Source organism: Podarcis filfolensis (assembly GCF_964270895.1).
Source record: "Podarcis filfolensis genome assembly, chromosome: 14".
NCBI classification, from domain to species: Eukaryota; Metazoa; Chordata; class Lepidosauria; order Squamata; family Lacertidae; genus Podarcis; species Podarcis filfolensis.
Genome location: NC_139616.1, coordinates 38,336,719 through 38,363,821, shown reverse-complemented (window position 1 = coordinate 38,363,821; position 27,103 = coordinate 38,336,719). Strand labels below are relative to the sequence as shown.

Genomic DNA, 27,103 nt, shown 5'->3' with positions numbered 1-27,103 from the left:
AAAGGAAAGGACTTTAATGAAATACAAGTTCACACAGAGACAACTTCAAAAATAAGGAGGCTGCAAAGAATCACATCCAAAGTGATTTGCACTTCCAGATTACACACATGGTTTTTGTTCACCAGTCAAAGGATTACAGCATTCTTAACAGTTGCAACCCAATGTGATCACCCTGGTCCAATCAAAATCATTTGGTTCTTCGTTTTTTCAATGTCTTTCTTCATTAAGACTTTTCCTATTCATTAAATGTGTTCCAATATCTTCTTTCATCTGTCTACAAAACAGTTCAAGATTAATCACAGTTGCCATGCCTAGCCAATTCTCTTTTCATGCATGCAATGGCCACCACGGATTCTATTCTAACACTTTATTCTTTTCAGGGTTCCAGAATGACTATTTACGACATAACAGTACCTAAAAGCAGCTAGGTCTGTGCTGTAAAAGGTAGACAGGCCCAGGCCTTTTCACTTTAGCTAGGCCACAGGCTCAAAAGAAAATGGAATCATCAAATTACTATTTTCTCCATCACCTCTGGGAAGCCCTTGAGCAGGACATGAAGGCATCAGCACACACACAAAAAACACAATTGCTCTGTTTCTGTGTCGTTTGCTCCTCTCTGCTTTTTTAAATATTTCTACATTTCTCCAGGTTCATGGGCTTTGAAGAAGTGAGTCTATGAAAAATGTTCCCCATGGAGGATTGAAGAGCTCTGGATTGTTTGTTGCTGCTGCTGCTGTTGTTGTTGTTAAAGCATAGCAATCATTTTTTAAAAAAGAATAAAAGTTAAAAGTTTTGCAGAAACCCTACATTGTTTTGCTTTAACAACAGAAGCAACAAAAAGGGGATCTGCAGGCAGCATTCTAGGCAGCCTAGAATTGTAGGACCTACTGGAGTTCTGCAAAAGCCCAGAGGAGGCATAAACGATACCAGGATAGATATAATTTTGGTGTTAAGCTGCAAAGTTTTTGAAACATGAACAGGCAAGAATATACACAAGGCAGCCAAGTACAAAAGAGAAAGTCAAAACCCACCATTGTCTCCCCTGTCACATATTATGGAAGAAAGTGAATCACTTAAACATATAGTACAAAAAGTCCCTAGACTTATTTGTCTGTAATTTGATATGCTTAATCCATACTAGGGGGGTCCCTGTGCCTCTAAATTTCATCCACTTTGGCAAAAAGGGGGAAAAATAAGACTGGGTGTTCTTTTGTGTGTGTGGTTGTTTTTAGAGTCCCCATTATAGTGAATGGAAAACACAGAATTTTGCTCCATGTGTAGTACTTTAGAACCCAAATTACAGACTGCCCCGCGGAGGACCTTACGGTCTGCAAATAACAACATCCTAAAAATTCCGGGCCCCAGAGAGACAGTGGCGGAGCTTCATGCTCCAGCACCAGGGGTGGAGAGCAGGCGGGGGCGGGGGGCGTGTCCTGGGGCGGGGCATGCTACCTGCGGGGGTGGGGCGCTCAGCGTGGGTGGGGGGCAGCCACAATGGCACCCTGGGAATCGCGCTGCAGGACGCGGTGCGCTCCCCCCGCACTCCTCTTCCTCCGCCAGTGCAGAGAAATCAGACTGGCCTCGACAGGAGCCAGGGCCTTTTCGGCCGTGACCCCGGCCTGGTGGAGCGCTCTGTCACAAGAGACCAGGGCCCTGTGGGATTTGACATCTTTCCGCAGGGCCTGCAAGACAGAGCTGTTCCGCCAGGCCTTTGGTCAGGGTTCGGTCCTACTTATTTTCTCCTTGTATAAGAACAAGCACAAAGGAGGTTCCCAGCCACTCACAGGTGCTCACAGGTTTCAGTGGAAACAGTTGGTAACCGCCTTTAATTTTAACCTGAAGATTACCACTTGTCCAGTTTTAATTTTAATTTGTTTGAATTAATTGTGGGATGTATCTTAATTTATTGATCACTTGTTTTTATGCATTGTCTTACTTGTATGAGGTTAGCCGCTCTGAGCCCGGCTTTGGCTGGGGAGGGCGGGATATAAATAAAATTAATTATTATTATTATCATTATTATTATTATTAAGAGTTTTTTTTAAAAAAGTGCACACATATAGGGTGAATCTTGGAGCCTGTGCAATCCTGTAGCATATAGAACTGAACATAGCTGCTGTCCCACCTGACACAATGCAGTGGAAAGACATCACTCATCATTATGGCTTTTGTTTGAATCGGAGTCTTTGCTCTTCTTTGAATAAGTGATACAGCGACAATCATCTTTTACAGTGCCGTTATATCTGTGACAGGACAAACTGCACAGATAAGCACCTGTGAGTCACCTTTGCAGCACAAGCCTCCAAATTGGCTTTGATGTGTTGTGAGTGATGAATTGGAATATACTGCACCAGCCAGACTTAAGATTGCAAATATTGAGTTGATTTACATTCCTGCTGTGTACCGCAAGCTCGCCTCTTTTTCTCAACAATGAATACAGATAGCTTAAATTCCAAACATGGGCACCCCTTTCCCTCAAGTCCCCTCTCCTTGAGTGATATTTAACATACATTATCAGAACTGTTCTTTCGCTGAATCATAAGAAGAGGATGCTCAAGATTTAATGTGCTCTTCTGATATCCTTCTTCCCTTTAGGACTAGTTCACCCATGCGATGATGACCCCAAATCTTCAACATTTTAATATCCCCAGGGCAGTGCATGTTTGCCTGTATTGGTGTGGAAGACAGATAATTTGTTCCCCCATTTACTTGGATGCAATGACAGCGGGGAGAGATTGTGACAACCACCATGGTACAACATCCTAGACCCTAGATATTGCAATGACCTTGTGTGACAACATCCAAGGACACCAGTGAGACCAAGGGGGAAATGTTGTTCCCATGGCTCCCAGGATTTATGGATGCTGCTGCAAGAAAGCTTGAGGACTCAGTTTCAGCATCCTGACCCTCATCCAAACTATCACTGCCTCCACCCACTGTTTCAATGCCAACACAGCTTTATTTATGTGCAAATTGAGCCTCCTCACTATTGATCTGGTGAGTAAGGGTGGGGGGAGGTTGATGGAGAGGCCTCTCACCACATACTGGATGCAGGTTTGGCCCTGATTTTTATTCACGCAGGCCTTTGCACCACAATTGTCAGCTTATCATTTAGTAGGGTGGTATTTAGTAAGTAGGTCTTATCGGCTAGTAGATAGGTATTGCGTGACCAGGTGGCGACAGCACCAGCCCCCAGGGATCATAAGGAAGGAATAAAGACTCTGACAATGTTATATGGAATTAAAATTAGGCCACAACTTTATTAAACTTCCAAATGTAGAAAGACCTTGGCTTAGGCCTTGGGCGTGTATCCCTCCCAGCCCTCCAGCAGGGGAACTGGGGCACATCAGGGTAAATGGGATATTGGGGTGCTCTGCGAGACGTAAGTATAGCAGGCAGCCAAGGCCATATCCCCGCACTCAGGGTAGTTCACTGACAACCTTCCAGTGTATGGCCAGGGACACCCATATATATAACCCCTTTAAGAGGGGGACCCTGGAATTGCCGCTGCAGGGGGTGAATCACCACTTCACACACACACCCCCATTATAGGGAAGAAAAGACTAAAGGATTCCACCCAAGGCCATAACCACCAAAGTTGTGACGAACTGCTACAGAGAAGACAAAACCTGCCAATGCAGGAAAATTTCTTCCCGGTCCTTCAACAGCGACCAGTCAAAGACCGTAGCAGCGCCCACTAAACAAGAAGAAAAAGTTGACCTGCAAACAAGAAACATTAAACAAAGGGAGGGTAGGGAGGGTGAATCTCCAGAGCCGACTGCCTGGCTATTGTCGGCTCTACCCCCTATTTGTAAGTGGGGCTGGCCCCACCTCCCAGCGAGAAACTTGATTACTGAGGCTGGGCGTGAACCTCCAAAAATGAACACTGAGAGGCAAGCCAGTCCCTGTTTGCCAGTACGCTCTCTGGGAACTGTAGCACCACGCGCGAACCCACAAAGGGCACCCACAATGAAAAGTGTGAGTGCTCATTATCGGGAAACATTTTAGGCTTCTTTTCACTCTTGTTTTTCAACTGTTCCCTCATGAAGTTCTACTCAGAGTAGAATTGGAACCTCAGCTAGACCAATGTGTACCAATGAACCTAAACTAGTCACACTCATTAATTTCACGAGGACTGTTCTCAGTAGGACTTGTGTTGGTGACAACCCAAGAGTTGAACTAACTGGTCTGCCCCCCTTTTGCTTCTCACCTCCAAAGTTTCCCTGCAGTGATATGACCCTTGTACCGAAACACACCCCTGCTCGAGATCCTTATCCATTACTAGTTTTGCAATAGTTTTTCCACTATTCCCGTAAGTGCATTTGCAACTGAGGATCCAACCATGGAATTGTTCAATGGCTAAGTCAGACTGGCAAATGAGCCCATAATCCACGAGAACTTCCATCAGACTTCTCAAACACAAACAATTGCCCAGTATTCATATGGTGATTGTATATTTTCTCTTATGGCCCTTAAGTGGATGCAGCAAGCACTTTTCACTAAAAAAGAAGAAGAAGAAGAAGCAGTAACTTGGAAGGGGCTAAGCTGATAAAATGATGCCCTGTAAACAGAGAGTTAAAAGTAGCCAAATGACTCAAAGGACTTTAAAAAAAGAGAGAAAAGCCTCCAGCAGAGAGTTTCTTTGACTGCTGAGATTCATCCTAGGAAGCAGGAAAGGAATTTTAAGGTTTGATGTTCAGCAGTAGGGAAGCCTGGCATCTATATGAGAAATGCACTCCATCAAAAAGTATTTGAAATCATAATGCAGACCTGGTCTTTTTTCTTTTTTCAAAGTTTATCTCCCGTGGGGACTGGAAGAGAACACCCCATTTGCAGACAAATTGCTTGGGTGAGAAGCAAAGCTGTGAGCAGAGGAAAAGAGCCCTCTGGGGGAAGAAAAATGAAAGGGAGATAAAAGTAGAAAGGGAATGGATGTCAAGGAGCGAGGTCAGAAACATACACAAGGATGAAGAAGCTCTTTCAAGAGATAGCATCAGGGGCCCCTCATTTTTCTATTGCATATAACAGCTGGGGGATGTCATCAAGATTCATCTTTCCAGCAGTGGTGGCTGGTGCTCATTGGAACTGCCAGGGCAAAGGCCAACCAGAGGCAGAACCAGAGCCACTGGTAGGCAGAGCCAAGTAATCCTAGTTTTGCTCCCATCCTCCTGTCTGAGGAGCATTGCAAGGGCAACACAAGAGTCCAAGGAACAGGAAGCTGAAAGGCAGTGTTTCCCGCCAGACCGGCTGTAAGCAAGAAGGGGTTGGCTGAGGGTAGAGTGAGGGGTGAGCAATATGAAGATAGGCCTGCTGGATCAGGCCAATAGCCCATCTAGTCCAGTGTCCTGTTCTCACAACCAGATGCAGTTGGGAAGCCCGCAAGCAGGTCCTGAGTACACTCTTTGAGCTTTCCAGAACTGGTTTCAGTACCCTAGTGCTGTAGTCTCTCGCTGACTTTGAGGGGGGAGAGAATAAAAGGAGCGGTTTCTTTTTTTAAAAAAAAATATTATCAATTTCAACATAACAAAATATCAAAACATATCCTATTCATTATTTCCCCCCTTTTCCCTCACCTCCCCATCAAACCCTCCCCCCGGAGACTTCCCTCAGCTCCTCTCTCTGATTTCTCTACACATATTATTCTCTGCATATTGTAAAATTGTATAAATCTTTATATTATCTGTCTTACTATGTTAACAATCAATAAATTTGTGTACGTTTATTCAAAACCTGCCAAGGAGTCCAGTCCATTGTGTTGTCTTTTTAAGTAACTTGTAAAAAGTTCCCATTCTTCTTTGAGGAGCGGTTTCTGAGGGAGAGGGTTAGGTAGGGTTTGGTTTTGAGAAGTGGCGAAGGTTCAGGTTAAGAGATAGGGTTTGATTGGAGTTGGGAGTTAGGGAGTGAGATAAGGAGAACTGGTTCTGAAGGAAGTTAAACATACACACTGAGGAGACTATCCGTAGCGAGAGGACAGAGTCTTGGATAGGGAGAACGGGTGAGGGTCTGGAAAAGGCATACAGACAGGAGTGTTCTGGGAGGGGTGTGACTGAACCAGGAGAGGTCGATCTTGTGGGAATACAGGCTACCTGGGTCTCAGTATAGCCTGGAGGGGAGAGTTCTTCCAGGTACAGAAGACTCCCAACCCAGTCACAAGGGGTGAGGTGACCCCCCTGGGCCTATTAAACCATTTAGAAGACCTCAAGTGTGGGATTGTTAACAGAGTGGGTGACAGAAGAAGTGCCCCTCATTCATGAACCAAAGTATTAAGCTGTGAAGGAAGCGGTGTTGCAAGCATTTAATTGTAATATCTAAGTGACAGAAACCGAGTTGAGCATTTTACCATCTATTCTAGAAACCTGAATGTTTACCACCTGAAGTGTAATAGCTGATTTTTCGTAACTGACGTTTAAGAAGAGTCGTGCCTGTGTTTAAGCCTGAGACATCTTATAGTTAGCATAGTTACACTGCCCCACACAGAAAAATGCTTCTAGAAATGAACTGACATTTCTCTTCTTTTGGGAAACAGCTTATTCCATGTCCATCCAATTTGAGCATGGGAGACAGCTCAAATTGGAAGAAAGAAGGTTGACTCCAAAATTATCTACATGCAAACATCTCCCTGGATTTTAGAGTTCCTGCCTAATTCATCCAGTTTCCAAAGCAGAACATTATGGATTGTTCATACCCTCCCCAGCCCTGGTTTCTTAGATAAAAAATTGTGTACAGTATACTCAGCATGCACCATTTGCTGCAGGTTTCAGTTACTTTATGCCTCCCCATTTCCGATACACCCAATTAAGTTAGATCACATTTTTATTGCTTATGGCCAAGAGCTGTTGCGTTAAAAAAACAACAACTCCAAGATGTATTGCACAAATCACATTTACAAATTTAAATGCTGTGGATACAAAAACAGAGGAAATAAAAAAAATGGTAGTGATTGTAAAAAGCAGCAAAATTCACCACCACCACCAAATTAGGATATTGTAATGGCTACTAGAGATGATAGCAATCTATAATCTTCAAGTTCCAAGGCAGCATGATGCTGAATAATAGTTTCTGGGGAGCAATGGTAGAAGAGGGTTAATGAACTCATGCCCTGCTTGAGAGCTTCCAGGTTTGGGAGCTTGACCAAGATGTGGAACAGGACGCTGGTCTAGATATGCCTTTGAATTGATCCAGCAGAGCTATTCTTAGGTTCTTAGGAAATGTGGACCAAGCTATAGGAGTCATTTGGCCCATACACACCATACACTAAGAGCTGTATCCCATGAAAATTAAAACATATGACTTGCTTAGGTTCATTCATTTCAATGGATTTACTCTGAGTAGGATTTAGTTGAATGCAACCCTAAGTGCATATAGGATTGTAGCCTTAGGGTTTTATCCAACTCAGGTGTACTCAGACCCATTGAAATTAATACATCTAAGTTAGTTATGTCCATTCACTTCAGTGGATACATTCCAAGGAAGGCTAATATTGGATAAAGCCCTTACCTTGAAGTTGGTGTTGTTGAACTCAGTGGGCTTACTTCCAAGCAGGCCTGCATAGGATTACACTTTAAACGACTGAAGTATCTGCAGATGCTTTGCACATGTGAAAACAAAACAAACATCAGACATGGAACTTTCAGTTTGGGCTACATGGAAAAGAAATAAGCTTTGAAGTGGAAACAGATCACACGGTCAGCTGGCAAGCACAGCAAGTGACAGGATTCTGAGCATGTGTGCATCATGCTTTCTGCATAAGGGCATTATTCCATTTGAACTGGCACAGTTAAAATGGAATGCCCAGGCACACTCTTAAGAAGCTGCTTTATAGTGAATCAGATCATTGGTCCATCTATTTCCATAATGTCTACAACTGACTGGCAGCTGCTCTCCAGGGTTTCATCTCTCTCTCTCTCTCTCTCTCTCTCTCTCTGTGTGTGTGTGTGTGTGTGTGTGTGTCCTCTCTCCCATACCTACCTAAAGATGCCAGGATTGAACCTGGGAACCTATGCCCTACCACTGAGCTATGGCCCTTTCTTGTTCTTCTGCTTACCATATGAGTGTTTGATGGCAATGACAGATTTACTTTTTGTTCTGGCAAAGATCAAACACAAATTTGAGATTGCTCTAGAAAAGTGTGACCTTCACAGTACTCAGATAATTGGTCTCACAAGCACCAGCATTTTTTAAAAAAAAACACACACATCCCAGCAGTATTTCTTGCCTAATTGCAATGAAGTCCGTCTCTTCTCTACCTGAGAGCCCTGGGGCCTTGGAAATGTGTGATAGCCTACAGGCAGCAGATGCCAGCTAATTCAAGCATCCATCCCCACATTATGCTCTTCTACCTGCCTTCATAAGAGAACACAATTTGCTCCCTTTTAATGCGTTTTCATATAATGCAGAGTCCGAAATCCTGTAACATTAGCAGGGGTGCAAAACTACAGTTGTATAAATGGGTGGGGGAATATTTTTCTGCCTGTAAGCCACATTCCCTTCTAGGTGATCTTCTGAGGGCCACACACCAGTATCCAACATTCCTCAGATGAAAATAGGGACATCCTGTTTTACCCCCAAAGCTTCTCCCTCATTTGATCTTGCCGCACACATAATACGTCATATGCACATATATATCTGTCACCTTGAGCCAATAACAACCTCAAAGGATTATTGTAAAGAAAAAAATGTGCTAAGGAAGGGATCGTGTACAATATCTTCAACAGATAACTGGAATGAAATAAAATTTTAGCTGTAAGCTGCCTTGAGCTCCTGTAAGAGAAAAGGAATAAAAATAATAATGGAAACTGTGAAAATGATCAGGAGCATACCAGAGAGTATATCCTACTGATCTTTGTGCGGCTTACTTCTGAGTAAAAATGCTCAGGATTACAGTGTTATGCTGCACAGTCTTTACTCAGTTACCTGGGAGTAAGCTCCATTGAATACAGTGGAACGTACTTCTGAGTAGACAATGTAAGCCTCCATTTCATAGCTGTCAACTTACAGATTTGAAAATAAGGGACCAGCAGCCTTGAAAAGAAGGGACCAGCAGCCAAAATAAGGGACCTGCAGCCTCACCTGTTCCAGGCACTCCAGTCTTCCTGTCCTCCTGCAGTCTGGTCAAACTCATGCTGGTAGCTTCGAGAACACTGTCCAACCAACTTTGTAACCAGAGGTTCAACTGAATAGAATCTGAATCACACGCACCACAAGGCCTATGCAGCCTCAACTTAAGATGGCTCCCGGTCTGGCTTTGCACTGCAAAGTTTACAGCAGCACGTGCAACAAAATGGTGTCCAGCATTCAAAACCCCCCTCAGCTTGCATTAACTAGCCACACACAAGGCATGCAAGCTCCACCCCCCAGTCGTTCTTAGACTTCTTATGGGGTGAGCAACACAGCCAAGCAACACAGTTGGAGCCTCCCTCCTCCCTGGCCGGCAGGGAGGGAGGGAGGGAGAGGAGCTGCTTCCTTTGAAATTTAAGGGACCTCATTTAAGAGACATTTAAGGGACATCTATCAATAAGGGACAGCAGCGGGACATGGCGCTGGAATAAGGGACTGTCCCTTCAAATAAGGGACACTTGACAGCTATGCTCCATTTATAGAAAAGGAATAAACACTCTATGGGTTTCCTTAAAAATGTCTGGTTACTGAAACATTGCAGTTAAAGAATCTGAAGTGGACTGGTAACATTTTCCTTCAAAATTATATGCCAGAGTCACCATTTCATTCATTTGGTGCAGGTATTTTATTTTCAGTATAAACAGGACATAGTTTTTGCACCTACACACACACACCTACCTACACACATAAAGGATGGTGTGTCCTGATTTCTCCATCACTTTAAATTGTTCTCCAAGACATGGAGGGGAGGAAAAAGGAAAGCCGGGACATTCTGAGATCACATCAGAAACCAGGACGGCTTCTGTAATTCCAGGACTGTCCCCGGAAAATTGGGACACTTGGAGGGAATGCAGTAGTGAGTTGGGTCAGAGGCAAATGTGGTTGGTGCAATAAATGTATTTTTTTTACCTTTATACAGTAGGGTAGTTCACACAGAGACTCTCATGCACCTCTATCTTCCATCCAAAAAAGCAAGAGACAGGATCAGAGTTCAAGGACACATACCGGCCAGGCAAGAACACTCAGAGTGTGATCAGGGCCAGTGTAAGGTATAGCCTAGAGAAAGAATGTGTGACCTGAGGAGAGTTCTGAGGGCCAGACAGAGAAGTCTGAAGAGCCCATTTGGCCCCTAGGCCTGAGGTCCTCATCCCCTAGTATAAAAGCCACAACATAGAACACACATTAAATTCATACTGTATAAGTAATGCGCTATGTTTTTTTCCTTTAAAATCCCTATTGAGAGCCAGTGTGGTGTAGTGGTTAAGAGCAGTGGACTCGTAATCTGGTGAACCAGGTTCGATTCCCTGCTCCTCCACATGCAGCTGCTGGGTGACCTTGGGCCAGTCACACTTCTCTGAAGTCTCTCAGCCCCACTCACCTCACAGAGTGTTTGTTGTGGGGGAGGAAGGGAAAGGAGAATGTCAGCCGCTTTGAGACTCCTTAGGGTAATGATAAAGTGGGATATCAAATCCAAACTCTTCTTCTTCTGTACAGTGGTACCTCGGGTTACATATGCTTCAGGTTACATACGCTTCAGGTTACAGACTCCGCTAACCCAGAAATATTACCTAGGGTTAAGAACTTTGCATCAGGATGAGAACAGAAATCGTGCTCTGGCGGTGCAGCGGCAGCAGGAGGCCCCATTAGCTAAAGTGGTGCTTCAGGTTAAGAACAGTTTCAGGTTAAGAACAGACCTCCAAAACGAATTAAGTTCTTAACCCGAAGTACCACTGTAATGGGAGAGAGGGAGAAATCAGGATGCAAGCTATGGTGCATTCATTGTGCTTATAAGAATTGGATCATGTGACAAAAGATTACATCTTTGACAACATTCCACAAATGGGGGGAAAGGGGACAGGCTTTAAACCAGGACTGGGGAACCTGTGGCCCTTCACATGTTGGACTTCAGCTCCCATAATCCCTAACTCTTGGCCAAGCTGGGTGGGGTTGGTGGGAGTTGGGTGTTCAAAGGGGTATCATATGATGCAAAATGGCAAAGAAACGTGTATCCTGTTATTATGGGCAAGGATCAGGAGCCTGTGGCCCTGCAGGTGTTGCTGAACTCCAATTCCCATCCACCCCAGTCAGCCTAGTCAGCAGTCAGGGATGATGGGAACTGTGGTCAAAGAATATCTGAAGGACCACATGTTGCCCATCCCTGGGCTAATGAGTTGCAGCCCGCAGCTAAGAAAAGGATATAGATATGTTTTGCCCTTTAGAAAACAGGTGAGCAATCATTTTGCCTTGCCAGAGATGGGGATATTTGTAAAGCTGTCTTATAAGAGGAAGCATAATTGCAAGTTTCCACTTTAGATAGATGGGATTGTTATCATTGGAATTGCACTATTCTGTGAGGTTAGGCCAGGCTACTACTCTGTCATTGTAACAAGACAATACTTTACACCAAAAGGAAGCCTCAAACACAATTCTCTCATTGAAAGCTTATAAATGGTCGCTGAGGCAAAGCGTGGGCAAAGAAGCTTGGAGAATACCAACCAAATGGCCTAGGTCTCACTCAAAATCGATATGCTTTTTCAGAAATTCCTTTGCTAATTCTACGACTTATGAAAATGACATTTGTATGGTGCAGAGAGACCAGTAAGAATGTAAGCAGAGTGCTGCTCTATCAGTCCAGCATCCCCCCCTCATTTTTTTCAAACTGTAGACCACCACCTTGAACTCCACATACATTCAGTGCCATGACTTTACATCAATAATAATAATAATAATAATTTATACCCTGCCCATCTGGCTGGGATTCCCCAGTCACTCTGGGCTGCTCCCAACAGAATATATAAAACACGATAAAATAATAAAAAACATCCCTAAACAGGGAAGTCTAAAAGTCAGATAGTTGTTTATTTCCTTGACATCTGATGGGAGGGTGTTCCACAAGGCAGGCGCCACTATCAAGAAGGCCCTCTGCCTGGTTCCCTGTAACCTCGCTTCTTGCAATGAGGGAACCACCAGAAGGCCCTCGGAGCTGGACCTCAGTGTCTGGGCTGAACATTGGGGGTGGAGACGCTCCTTCAGGTATACAGGACCGAGGCTGCTTAGGGCTTTAAAGGTCAGCACCAACACTTTGAATTGTGCTTGGAAATGTACTGGGAGCCAATGTGGATCTTTCAGGACCGGTGTTACATGGTCTCGGCGGCCACTCCCAGTCACCCGCCTAGCTGCCGCATTCTGGATTAGTTATAGTTTATGGATGCTTTTTCTGTCTGTTGGAAAGAGATGCCAGGATGGATCTAACTGAAATAAGTAAATAATAATAATAATAATAATAATAATAATAATAATTTATTATTTATACCCCGCCCATCTGGCTGGGTTTCCCCAGCCACTCTGGGCGGCTTCCAAAAGAATATTAAAATACTGTGATACATCAAACATTAAAAGCTTCCCTAAACAGGGCTGCCTTCAGATGTCTTCTAAAAGTCTGGTAGTTGTTGTTTTCTTTGACATCTGGTGGGAGGGCGTTCCACAGGGAGGGCGCCACTACCGAGAAGGCCCTCTGCCTGGTTCCCTGTAACTTGGCTTCTCGCAGTGAGGGAACCGCCAGAAGGCCCTCGGTGCTGGACCTCAGTGTCCGGGTAGAGTGATGGGGGTGGAGACGCTCCTTCAGGTATACTGGACCGAGGCCGTTTAGGGCTTTAAAGGTCAGCACCAACACTTTGAATTGTGCTCGGAAACGTACTGGGAGCCAATGTAGGTCTTTCAAGACCGGTGTTATATGGTCTCAGCGGCCGCTCCCAGTCACCAGTCTGGCTGCTGCATTCTGGATTAGTTGTAGTTTCCGGGTCACCTTCAAAGGTAGCCCCACGTAGAGCGCATTGCAGTAGTCCAAGCGGGAGATAACCAGAGCATGCACCACTCTGGCAAGGCAGTCCGCGGGCAGATAGGGTCTCAGCCTACGTACCAGATGGAGCTGGTACACAGCTGCCCTGGACACAGATTTAACCTGCGCTTCCATGGACAGCTGTGAGTCCAAAATGACTCCCAGGCTGCGCACCTGGTCCTTCAGGGGCACAGTTACCCCATTCAGGACCAGGGAATCCTCCACACCTGCCCGCTTCCTGTCCCCCAGAAACAGTACTTCTGTCTTGCCAGGATTCAATCTCAATCTGTTTGCCGCCATCCATCCTCCAACTGACTCCAGACACTCACACAGGACCGTCACCGCCTTCACTGGTTCTGATTTGAAAGAGAGGTAGAGCTGGGTATCATCCGCAAACTGATGAACACCCAGCCCAAACCCCCTGATGATCTCTCCCAGCGGCTGCATGTAGATGTTGAAAAGCATGGGGGAGAGGACAGAACCCTGAGGCACCCCACAAGTGAGAGCCCAGGGGTCTGAACACTCATCCCCCACCACCACTTTCTGAACATGGCCCAGGAGGAAGGAGCGGAACCACTGTATGACAGTACCCCCAGCTCCCAGCCCCTCAAGACGGTCCAGAAGGATGTTATGGTCGATGGTATCAAACGCCGCTGAGAGATCCAGCAGAACTAGGAAACAGCTCTCACCTTTGTCCCTAGCCCGCCGGAGATCATCAACCAGTGCGACCAAGGCAGTTTCAGTCCCGTGATGAGGCCTGAATCCCGACTGGAAGGGATCCAAATGGTCCGCTTCTTCCAGGCGTGCCTGGAGTTGTTCAGCAACCACTCGCTCAATCACCTTGCCCAAGAATGGAAGATTTGAGACTGGGCGATAGTTGGCCATTGTGGCCGCATCTAAAGATGGTTTTTTAAGAAGCGGTTTAATAACCGCCTCTTTCAGCGGGTCTGGGAAGGCTCCCTCATGGAGGGAAGCATTCACCACCCCACGAAGCCCATCGCCCAGCCCTTCCCGGCTAGCTTTTATAAGCCAGGATGGGCAAGGATCAAGGAGACAGGTGGTTGGTTTCACTCGTCCAAGCAGCCTGTCCACATCCTCGGAGGTAACAGATTGGAATTGATCCCACGCAATTTGACTAGACAGGACTCTAGCACTCTTCCGCCCCAGCCCTGCTCCCACGGTGGCGTCTACCTCTTCCCGAATCTGAGCGACTTTATCTGCAAAAAACTTTGCAAAATCATTGCAGGAGATCATGTGGCCCGTACTGGGCCCTGATGTAGCAGGTGGTTCCGCTAAATTGCGGACCACCTGAAAAAGTCTCCTGCTGCTGTTTTCTGCAGATGCAATAGAGGTGGTGAAGAAAGTCATCTTCGCCGTCACTACCGCCACTTGGTAGGCTCGACATTGAGCTCTAACCTGTGTCCGGTCAGCTTCAGAATGGGTCATCCGCCACCAGCGCTCTAGCTGTCTCAACAATTGTTTCATTGCCCTCAGATCCGTGGAAAACCACGGGGCTGTCCGGGCTCCATGCAATTGGAGAGGGCGCTTCGGAGCCAAACAGTCAATAGCCCTGGTTAACTCCACATTCCAGCGGGCCACCAGGGAATCAGCTGAAAGGCCATCAACATGGGATAAAGCATCCCCTACCACTCTCTGGAAACCATTTGGATCCATTAAGTGGCGGGGGCGGACCATCCGAATCGGTCCCACCTCCCTGCAGAGGGGAAGGGTCGTGGAGAAGTCAAGTTGCACCAGGAAGTGGTCTGACCATGGCACTTCTTTCGTTTCGCTTTTACTTAGTGTCAGATCACCAACATCCATGGAGGTAAACACCAGGATCAAGGCATGTCCGCGGCTATGGGTTGGGCCAAACTTATTCAGGGACAGCCCCATGGAGGCCATGCTTTCCACGAAGTCCCGAGCGGCCCCTTGTAAGGTCGTGTCGGCATGGATATTAAAATCCCCTAGGACAACCAAACTAGGTGTCTCCATGAGAACATCCGCCACGACCTGAAGCAGCTCGGGCAGGGAATCCTTGGTGCAGCGGGGAGGTCGGTACACCAAAAGGAATCCTGTACTGCCCCTATTGCCCAACTTCCAGAACATGCACTCAGAGAACTGGGTCTTCCCAATAGGACGCCTGGTGCAAACTAATGACTTCCTAAAAATCACTGCAACCCCCCCCTCCCCACCCACAAGGCCTGGGTTGCTGTGCATAAGAGAAACCTGGTGGACAAGCAACGGCAAGAACAGGCCCATCTGCTTCATCCAACCAAGTCTCTGTTACACATGCCAGGTCAAATCCTCCATCCATGATCAAGTCATGGATGGCAGTGGTCTTATGAATCATTGACCTGGCATTGCACAGCAGCACCTTCAGGTCATGTGGGTATCCCTTGCTGATTCTAGTATCCGTCCGGTCAGGACCAGACCCAGAGGCAGGGATAGTCCTCAAACAACGACTAAACCTGCCTCCTCTGTAATGACATGGTCTGGTCTTAGCGTAACTCCTCCTCCTACCCGTGATCACTGAGATCAGTTGTCCCAGCGCATCCCCCTCTGTGGAACATGCCCTAGCCATTTTGTTGGCTGGGACCCACTCCCCGGCAGCCCTGACCCCTCCCCTTAAGAACAAAATAAGACCTTAAAACAATAAAAACAAAAACAAAAAACAATACAAATAAAAAACTATAAAAATTACAAATCCATTAAAATCAAACAAATTCCCAACTAAACATCCATCCCACCCCCATCCCCGTCCCCGCATATACAAAAAAATAAATAAATAAAAGGAATGGAAAAGGAAAAGGAAATTTTTAAAACATTTTAAAAATAACTCTGTGCCCCTCCAGACCCCCCTGGGCCGCAGCAGCAGTGACAGCAACCGTCCCTGTGAGGCCTGTCAGGCCCCGCCCTGGGCCAGGTGGTGAGTGACAGGAAGGAGCAGGGCCCTCAGACACTCACACGGGAGAGTCCTCCTGGGCAGGAGAGTCCTTCCATTATAAGGTGGGGTGGGAAATCTCAGCCCTGGGGCCCAAATATTCCCTGCACGCCTTTTCATTTCACCATCAGGACTCTCAATGGCCCTCTTCCACCCCCAAGTGTTTTGTTTGGCTGGAGTATGTCATTAAAACCGCACAATGCCCTTTGCTTGACTGGATGAAGGATAGAGAAGGATGTTTGTGAGAGTGGAAATGCTCCTACTGCGCACAGGTAAGAGTAACACATTGCTTTGCGAACTTCTGCATCTAGTCCCACCTACCACTGGCATGTGGCCCTCACAAGGTTCCCCGGAAGAGAATGTGGTCCTCAAGCTAGAAATGGTTCTCCATCCCTGGAGAGAGGCTTTTGCTGAAACAAGCAGGGAAGCACGCAGGGCTGATCATTTACCATGCACGGAACAAACATTTACAGTGTTTTTATAAGGATCACCCCAGAGTGTAACCTTGCTGTGGATATCCCCTCCCTCCCTGCACTCTGCATATGTCATCCCATATGGGCTGGTGAGTCTCCTCCTAAGGATAACTATTTTTGGCTCACTTAATTTTGCTCCAGGCAGGATTTCGTATTTAGCTTCCATATGGCTGGTTTTGTTGTTCTCCAAACCAAAATTATACCGCAGCTGACATCATCATCGGCATTTTCCCTCTCTCCTTGTCCAAGACACCCCAAGGCATGAACTCAATTGGGATATAAGTTTCCCCTCCATAGAGTTTGCATTTTTGGCAGAATTGTGAGAAGCAGCTTCTTGTTGCTCATTGTTTGCTTGACACATTTAGGCTGAATGTGTTTGCTAAGAGTCTCGCGAACCAGATCAAGAGAGCTTTAAACTAAATCCTGAGGGGGAGGGAGACAATATTACAAATGACAGGGGAACACCTGGTACTGGGGATAATAGCATCATTGATGTACAGAAAATTGAGGTGGTGCTCCAAAAAACTGCTAACAGGCAGGAAACTACAAGAAGGAAGCAGCTGAAGGTAATGACTCATGGTTTCAGTTATCTCTATACTAATGTACAGAGTATGGGAAACAAGCAAGATGAATTTGACCTCTTAATATGGAATGGCAAATCTGACCTAATAGGCAGTACTGAAAACTTGGTGGGACGAGACTCTTGATTGGAATGTAGAAATTGAGGGGTGTAACCTATTCAAAAGGAATAGATCAAACATGAAGGGAGGAGTAGCAGCATTATATATAAATAACGTGTGCACTTCTGAAGAGATCCATGACAGCATGGCACCAGCCCTTTCATTAAAAGCGTTCAGTTCCCAAAAGCCTGTTGGAACAAGAAAATCAACAAGGAAGGAACAAGTCTAACTTCTCAAGGGAGGAAGATCCATAATCTGGGAGCAGTTACTGAAAAGGCCCTCTACCACGTCCCTATCAAGTGTGTCTGAGAGTGGCAGAATATGTAACTGAATGTTATCATAGGTCACCTTCGTAGGATGTATATCCTGAAAGGTGGATGTAGTTAGGGAGTCTGGAGCAGGTCCAATTACTAGATGGGACACAGCCAGAGGTGTAATGGTCTGGGGTCACAAGAGGTTGAAGGCCTGTTGATATTTTTGCAGCAAGGTCCTAGCAGAGACTCTTCTCCAGTAACCTAGAGCTGCCCAATCAGCATGAAAGGGAAAGTTTTGAGCCACTGAGAAGGCATCTTCTCATGCTTTGTGCTGACTGGAGCCAATCAGAGTGAAAAGGACAAGAGTCAGCCACTGAGGATTGGCTTCTAGGGTCATTCTGGAGAAGGTGTGTGGGAAGAGCACTGAGGAGGAGTTGTTCTTTGTGCTGCAAAGCTAAGCATCCAGGAACACTGAAAACCTGAAGTATTTCAGTGTCCAAATTCTGTTACCTACAAATATTAGATCTAGCTGAAAGGCAACTCGTGGAGATCTGCACCGATCATTGCAATACATCTGTAAGATTATTATTGTGTAATTTTAAGATTGTTGTATAATCTTAGAACTTGTATAGTCTTAAAAGAGGGCGTGCCTGTGACTATTATGAAGGGACCCCACATTTCCGAATTTGCCACTACACTACTGGACACAGCTGGGTGTAAACACAGCTATGCCAGAGGCAGCATTGCTTGGCTGGAAGAGCAGCCTGAAGACATCAAAGCAGCCCTCACCTGCATGGTAAGGTATTGATGGGGGGGAAGGGGGGGGAACAGAGGCAGAAACAACCTTAGCAGCAGCCAGAAACAATGGAGCTATAAGGGGAATGTTACCTCAGTCTCAAAAGCAGCAAATAAAAGCTGAGTTGAAGCTGACTTAAGGCAGGGAAGGACTAAAATAGAGGGCTGTGAGTGGCACAACTACACAGCTCTGGGCACTGGAAATACACTGTGGGGAGGGAAAGGGTCTGTAAAACTTTAGATGATTAAACCTGTACAGATATAAGCCTCACAAGAACCTTGACCGCCTTTGCAACAGATAAAGAGACCCACCAAGGGGAGATTTACACCATACAGTTATAGCGCTTCCATAGAATCATAGAATTGTAGAAGGGACCATCAGGGTCATCTAGTCCAACCCCCTGCAATGCAGGATTCTTTTGTCCATGTGGACTTGAAACCACAACCCTGAAATTTTATTTGTTTGTTTGTTTAATTTATATACTGCCCGAAATCTTGAAAGTTAAAAGTGGATTTTTTTTTCTTTTTTCTTTTTCTGTATTATGTGTGAATTTTTTGTTTTTTGTTTTTTTTTTTGTGTGTGTTGGTATATGTAGTGTTTGATTTTTATGTTCTGTAAAACTCTAATAAACATTTATTTAAAAAAAAAATTATATACTGCCCTATACCTGCAGGTCTCAGGCAGTTCACAGAATAAAATCAAAATAAATACCACAAAATATAAAACCACATAATCGAAACAACAACAACAACAACAACAACCCAATAACCCCCCCAAAAAAACCCCACATTTTAAAAGAGCATAGGATTAAGATATTAGGAGCATCATGCTTCACCGACAGAGCTATCCCGGCACATATAAAGCAAACAGCTTCCTCAAAATAATCCCAGGAACAGTAGTTTGTTAAGGGTGCTGGGACTGTAGCTCTGTGAGGGGAGAACTATACCTCCCAGGCTTTTTTGAGCAGTATGTTTTAAATGTATGTTATGGATCTGCCCTTGGAGGGCCACATTTGTTTCCCAGGCCTAAGATTCCCCATCCCTGCTTTTCTTCGTTTCATGCTCCTTGCGTGTGTCTCTCTCTGTGTGTTCAGTGTGTCCCAGTCAGACTCTCTTGGAATCGTTTACTGTTTAAAATTTTGCTGCTGTTGTTGTTATGGCTAGCTTTAGAGAAGGAAACTCATTTCAGAAAGCAAGACAGTTTAACAGAAAAAGCCTGCAGCTATATATATATATATATATATATATATATATATATATTAAGCAGCAGATGTTCCTGTGCTTTGCCCAGCTGTAGAGTGTAGAATCAAATTCTCAAACCTGTACACTTGCCATGGTGACTCTTTGCACTTGAAATGTTTTTTTTTTTTTATTAATTGACCAAACCTATCCATTAAATGTTGCACCCCGATTTCTTTTTTTAGTAGTACTTCTGTAAAAAAGAAGAAGAAGATGGCAAATGCTTCCTGGCTTCTTACAAACACACACACAGCAGGAATGGCTCATCTAGGATCAAAGAATAGTGTCTGGTGTCATATTAAATCAGGGGTACAGAATCTCAGGCTTGGGGGCCATGTCTAGTGCTCCAGGCCTCTTTGTTTGGCCCTCTCGAGAAATCGTGTAGTGGTCTGGGGTTGTGGGTGGTCAAAGACCCCCCTGGAAAAGATTCTTCAACCCTTCCTTAAAGATTAGGTAAAGGTAAAAGTAAAGGACCCCTGGATGGTTAAGTCCAGTCAAAGGTGACTATGGGGTTGCGGTGCTCATCTCGCTTTCAGGCCGAGGGAGTCAGCGTTTGTCCACAGACAGCTTTCCGGGTCATGTGGCCAACATGACTAAACCACTTCTGGCACAACGGAACACCGTGACGTAAACCAGAGCGCACAGAAATGCCGTTTACCTTCCTGCCACAGTAGTACCTATTTATCTACTTGCACTGGCATGCTTTCGAACGGCTAGGTTGGCAGGAGCTGGGGTAGAGCAATGGAAACTCACCCCGTCGTGGGGATTCTAACTGCCGACCTTCTGATCGGGTGGCGCTGTGGTCTAAACCACCGAGCCTCTTGGGCCTTAAAGACTTGAGGTTGTTCTAGGGAGGTTGTTCTATTGCTGTTTTATGTCTATAGAGGTCAGCAGCAGTTCCTTGATTTGGGCCTGGAAGCAAATAGGCAACCAGGGCAGCCCCCTTAGGATCAGTGTAATATGATTACATCTGGCTACACCTGCAGACTTTCTAGCCACCACATTCTGCAATAGTTAAAGTCTCTATGTCATCTTCAAGGGCAGACCCATGTACTGCAGTAGTCCAGCTGGGAGGTTACCACAGCATGGAATACAGCAGCTATCCTTAACCAGGATAAATAAAACTCCAGGACTGCTGGAGTTTATACATTATCAAGTTGATCTTATCAGGGTGCAGAAGTCAGGTTTCAGGAAGGCTATGGGGAATCTCTTAATAAGTGGGAAATCTATTAACAAAGGTAATTTATTATCATACCTGAGAGAATTGTTATTATTATTATTTCCAAGATGAGCTTTAAAAAGCAATTAACCGCCAAAGTACCTTGGAAAGGTTGTTAGCCCCATGTGTCAAAAGCTTGGCTGCCTTCAGCCAGAATTACCACCCTGTTCAGCTGAAACTTTTATGTGTTTATTTAGACCATTTGGACACTTCTTAATATATATAAAATATCTCCATGTGGTGCGCAGAAAACTTAAAACAACAGCTATCACAAAAACGCACAATGTAACCATCATTAAAAATTGCTAACAAAATGTGTACAGATAGAAGTTCCACCTTCCTGGTGGCTCATCTCCTCACCTATCAGCCTCCCAGCTCTCACCCAGAGCCCAAGCCATATGCACACAATACACACTGTGATGCCACCTTAAACAGTCAGGGCTTCCCCCTAAGAATTATGGGAACTGTAGTTTGTGATGGTGCTGAGTGTTGTTAGGAGACCCATACACTCCTCCCAGAGCTACATGCCCCAGAGTTGCCTAGGAAGAGGGGTTGATTGTTAAACCACTCGGAGCTGTACGATATGCAACAAAACAAATAAGGAAGTATTCTCAAACGTGACCTCAGTCGTAGAACTTGACCACTGCAATCCAAAGCAGAAACTAAGGGTTCGGCTACACTTCTGCTTCTCCTGTGCCTAGAAAACATGGGTCTGAGGCTTTTCTCTTCTCCCATGCTTTCAAGGCATGAGTTGTTTGACCCACCGCTTTCCCCCAGGAAAACCCACTGTTTACTGCTGAATGTGAACAAATATCAAGCCACAGAGAAACCAATTGACATTTGTTCCGATTCAGGGGTAAGCAGTGGGCTTTCCTGGGGGGAACTGGCAAGACAAGTGTGGACAAGCACTAAGACATAATGCTTTGGATCCTAAAATAAGATAGCTGCAGGAAGTTCACAGGAGGAAAGTTTCTCATCCCCTCCATCAGCTGCTGATATAAGCAAGGGACAGGCATAGATCCTCACAGGAGAAGTCCTCTGGCTTCATAAGGCAATACAAAACTAGGGATATGGGGCTTCTTTCTTGTTCCAAGACCAAGCTTCTGCAGTTGGATTTTGGTCTGCAAAACTCAGAGGAAGTGTGGGTGAACGGAGGAGAAAGATGCAAGTAGGCACAAATATTGATACGGCACAACTTAATTGCTGGTCACAAGGCAGGTCTGTTAAGGCACCAGACTTAGCTTTTAATTTCCCAGCTTTGTGGAACTTGAGCCAACGCGAGACAGCCTTAACTCTGGTCTTAATCCAGAAGGGATTTTTGGTGATTGAATGTACTAAAGGCCAAACTTGAAGGATTGCATGGGATATCCATAAACAGTCTCCTGGATATTAAAATGAACCGTGGAGGTTGTGCTGGAAATGTGTGTGAGAGAACTTAACTTTATCCCTTTCCTGGCACTTATTTAATCAAAGCCCACTGCTTTGCTTCTTTCCTGCTGGGGGCAAGGGGAGAAGAGGGGTTCCTGTATCTCATCTTTGGCCTTCCAGATGTTGTTGTACTCCAGCTCTCATTACAGCCAGCATAGGCAGTCGTCATGAATGATGTGAGTCCACCCTGTATTTTTATTTATTTGTTGTACTTATACTCCGCATTTTCTCTGAGGAGCTCAAGATGGCATACATAATTCCCCCCCCCTCAGTTAATCCCCACAACAACCCTGTGAGGTAGGTTAGACTAAGAGGTAGTAACTGGCCCAAGGACATCCAGTGAGCTTTGTGGCTGAGTGGGGATTCGAACTCTGGTCTCCCAGGTCCTAGTCTGACACTCTAACCACTACACTACACTGGCTCTTTTTCCTTATACAGAGGAAAGAATAATTCTGAGCAAAGGGGGGCGGAAAGGGTTAAGCAGCGCCTTCCTAAACCCACACGTCATTCCTCTTCTCAAACTGGCATCTTACCAGTTAAAAATGAGAAAATATGCAGGAGTTTATAGCATCACCTGCAAATCCTGAATAAGGCAGCTGCTGCTATGGAGACCAGGCTGTCTGAGGTCACCACTAATCAGCAAAGGTTACCAATACAGAGAGAAAAGTTCCCCGTGAACTTGAAAGTTTCTTTAATTATTCTCCACTTTCATTGTCGTCGTCCCCTTCCATTCTTTTAATCTTCCCTACTGAAGTAGCGGGTGGCACGAACGTCTTTAAAAAGTCTAAGGGTCACATGTGTGGCTGCCATGCTGATTGCGAAGAAAACTATGTTTTTCAAGAAGTTGGGTAAAACTTGATTTGCACAAGATCTGAAGACTGCTCAGAAACAGCAGAGGAGCCATTTTCTTGGGTATTCAAATGGAATTTGCTTCTTCCTTGTTGAAACCGTAACCTGTATTATACTCTGGTTTCTCTTCAGATCCTATAAGCCCTTCACCAAAACCCCCAGTGTGTATTGAAATAAAAATTAATGTTATTTTTTTAAAAATGCTCGCTGTCCTCCACCCAATTTGAAATTATTACAGAGAAACCCATCTCTGTAAAAGCAGGACATCGCCACCTCTTGCTTGGTTGCATCCCCAAGTGTGCTTCCTAAGTGCAGTCTTAAGTGAGCACTTGGAGGTCTGCCCTTTTTTGTACATACAACATGCATCCTTTAGCTCAGTAGTCTTCGAACTTTCCAGAGCCAGGACCCAAACATGCATTCAAGGACCCAGTTCTTATTCTTTTACCATATAGGGGGGTGTATAGATGCTAGAAGAGGATATACTTATCAGATCTTATCCTTTCTTCCTCACATTTGTGGGTTCAGCAGAGTGCACCCCTTTGCATCTTAAAAGGGAAGCTTAAATCGGCTACTTTTAGTCTTTTCGTTTAAGTAATCCAGGATGCTTTGAGGCAGGTTGGATTCTCCTGGTATTTCCCCCTTTTCTCCCCCTTTAAAACAATCACACAAAGAGTCCTGTAAAAGGTAAAAACGACATTTTCTCACCCAGTGTTACTTGTTGAAGCATAACAAATAACAGCAACTTTGCTCAGACAGGCTTAAAATGGTAATCCAGATACAAATCCATACTTTAGTCTTACTTAAAATGGCGTCTGAGCAATAGAGCTCAGACATGCAGATGTTCTCACATTTCTGCAATGAGAGCAAAGAGCAAAGACGAAGTACCTGGTCAGATGAGAAGATTATGCAGGGGCCAGCAAACTTTTTCAGCAGGGGGCCAGTCCACTGTCCCTTAGACCTTGTGGAGGGGTGGACTTTTTTTTAATGAATGAATTCCTATGCCCCACAAATAACCCAGAGATGCATTTTAAATAAAAGGACACATTCTACTCATGTAAAAACACGCTGATTCCCGGACCGTCCACAGGCCGGATTTAGAAGGCGACTGGGCCAGATCCAGCCCAGATTTGCCTACCCATGGCAAAGCGGGAGTGTCTCTCAGAGTTCTTTCTAGCAAAGTTACAGGAAAGCTATCTGAGCTTCAGCTCCTATCATCCAGCAAACATGCATTGTTGGATTGCCGGCATTGTAAATATCCCACATCCCATATATTTGCATGGTGGTAGTGCTCCGGTTGCAACACACCTTGGGTTAGGCAGTGACTCAGTCATGGTTCTCAACCCACCTGTTCGAAACCAGTGCTCTAGCTACTGCCAAATGCTTGGGAAATCTGCAATGGATTCATCAGCTGAATCATAGATCTGTAGAGTTAGAAGAGATCCTGGGGGTCATCTGGTCCAACCCCCTGCAGGAATCTTTTTGCCCAAAGTGGGGCTCGAACCAGCAACCGAGTCACATTCTCTACCAACTGAACTACCTTTGGGCTGTCTGGTTCCCAGAGTGTCCTTGCTGTATAGGTTGTATATAGGTTGGGCTGCATAGTTTGGTCTCTTAATTGAGTCACTGGCTCTGCCTCCTTCTTAGAATGCATTGCAATTCCAGTATTTCTTAAGTGTTACTGTCCGGTCTACGGGCAATCGAAGTCCTGGCTGAGGACATCAGGACCGGGGGCAAGATGGTGGGGTGTGAGCAGGATCAAGAGTCCAGAAGCCAGGAGTCCAAGGATCAGGAAGCAGGGAGTGACAAAGTCAAGGGTCCGAGGGTCAAGAAGCTAGGAGTCACAGAAATGTAATGAAACTGAAGGTACTTTCTACCACCTTTGGTGGACGTGCCCAAGGATCAAGGTCTTCTGGGAAATGATCTATAATGAAATTAAGAAGGTACTTAAGTGTACCTTTCATAAGAAACCAGAGGCCTTTCTCCTGGGCATGGTGGGCCAATTGGTGTCAAGGAAAGATAGGACGTTTTTTATGTACGCTACAACAGCAGCAAGAGTTCTTTTAGCAAAGTATTGGAAGACACAAGAACTACCCACGCTGGAAGAGTGGCAGACGAAGGTGATAGACTATATGGGACTGGCTGAGATGACTGGCAGAATCCGCGACCAAGGGAAAGAGACGGTGGAAGAAGATTGGAAGAAATTTAAAGTTTATCTTAAGAACTGTTGTAAAATTAATGAGTACTAAAATGTCATGGGTAATGTAAAACAGAATTGCAGTGACAAATAACTGGGTAAGAGAAAAAGGATTAAAGAAAGTGACTTATAAGTAATTGAAATTAGGGGTTGCTGGAAAAGCTTAAAACAGGGATGCAGAAAAGGGAGGTATGGGGAAGTCGTTGAAACAAGGTTTAAGAAAAAGAGGTTATGAAATTATACGTGTTTATATGTTTGTTTGTTTATGTGTTGTTAGTTGTATTGTGTCTTAATATATGTTGGAAAATCAATAAAAATTTATTTTTTTAAAAAAAGAAGAAGCTAGGAGTCACAAAGTCAAGGGTCCGAGGGTTGAGAAGGAAGGGGTCAAGAAGCTGAGGTCCGAGGATCAGGAAGCAAGAAGCCAAATGCAGCAAGGCAGGGAGCGTGTTGCTGTGGCAAAGAGCCGAAGGGAAATGCTGACCTTATATCCCCTCCCGGCTCTTGCCACCAGGTGCTGTGAGTTACTAATCGGCCTCACCTGTGTGGCCACGCCTTGCCCCTCCAGAACAAACTTAGGAAGGCCCAGTCCTACGAAGCCCTGCTGGTCACAGGGCCTGGCTCCTGCACGCACTCCTGACACTAAGCTATCTATCTACAAGCCAGAAACACACATCACTGGGTACCAAGGTTGGATTAACCATCAAACTAATAATGCTATAGCCTTAAGCTCTCCTGTTTTTTAGGCACTCAGTTTCCCAGCTCAGCTCTGAACCTCGCTGGGTGACCTTGGCCCGGTCACCTTCTCTTAGCCTTAACTTTCTTTCTTGCAGAATTGTTTACGTGAAGATGGGGAAGAAGGAAAATGGAGGGTTGTAGGGATGCCATCTTGAGCCCTTTGACATTGTTCATGTCAAATGAATCCATTGGTCATGAATACCAATGGATTAAAATTTGGCAGTAGGATGGTCTCCCTCAGAACGTGATGGATTCCCCTTCACTGGAGGTTTTAAAGCATAGTTTGGATGGCCACCTGTCATGGATTCTTTAGCTTTGCTTTCTGCATTGCAGGGGCTTGGACTAGATGACCCTGGTATCCTCTCCAACTCTACGATTCTACGCGTTTGTGAGAGCTGGACTATGACCTGGAAGACTCAGATCCTCACACAGGCATGAAACTCACTGGATGACCTTGGGGTAGTCACTGTCTCTTTGCCTAACCCACCTTGCAGGGTTACTGTGAGCATAAAATGGGGAGGGGAAGACTATATGAGATTCTTCAAAATTCACACACACCTCTGAATTTTGCAGTGCGGTCCTTCAACCAGACAGTATATACATAATACATATATTACAGGGAAATCTTCATAAATATGCATCTATTTGTGAAAATAACGTACAAAAATGCATTATATTAGGAGAAATTGCTTTGAAATCTGTTTATGTTAGGCAAAATTGCATACAAAGATATGCAATTTATAAATTATGATGAATTTTCATAAGGATTTATAAATAAATAAATAAATAAATAAATAAATAAATAAATAACTAAATAAACCACCCACACACAAATTCATAAATTGATGCTGAAATGTGGAAAACTGAAGACTGGAAAAATGAGAAACAGAGTGAAATTGAAATTGACAGATTCTGCCTCCTTTTCTTTTAAAGCATTTCCTCACTCAACACCTCTCAAGTCTCCTGCCTGTCACCCACTGCCCAAACAAACTCACAGGTCATTCCAAAATTGCTCACAACAAGGAAAGTCCCCTTAAGCACCTAAGTTTATCACTCTAGGATTTAACCTCACTACGGCAGTGTGACCATGAGTCAGCCATGCTGTTAGGTAGACTATCTGCAAATTGTCCCAAATTGGCCAGTGTTCTGTGGACCATTGTGAAGAGGAAGCAGATCTTTGGCCCACCAGCTTCTCCACATTAATATTCTCTGGACATCACTTGCAAGTCTTTAGTTGTAAAACCAGACTTGGGAGGGAGAGGGTGTCAAATGCTAATGCAATTTATAAAATCAAGAGTCAAAGCAAACCTTATTCTTCTGTGCACATGGGGAGTAAAA

General features: G+C 45.0%; 1 long non-coding RNA gene across 1 annotated transcript; it reads right to left on the bottom strand.

Moving 5' to 3' along the window:
* On the bottom strand, positions 1 to 23,648 carry LOC310749052. Its single transcript, XR_014541464.1, has 2 exons — positions 23,539 to 23,648; positions 1 to 274 (listed from the first exon to the last, which is right to left on the bottom strand). It is a non-coding gene; the product is annotated as an uncharacterized lncRNA (long non-coding RNA).
* Between the last annotated feature and the right edge of the window lie 3,455 nt (positions 23,649 to 27,103).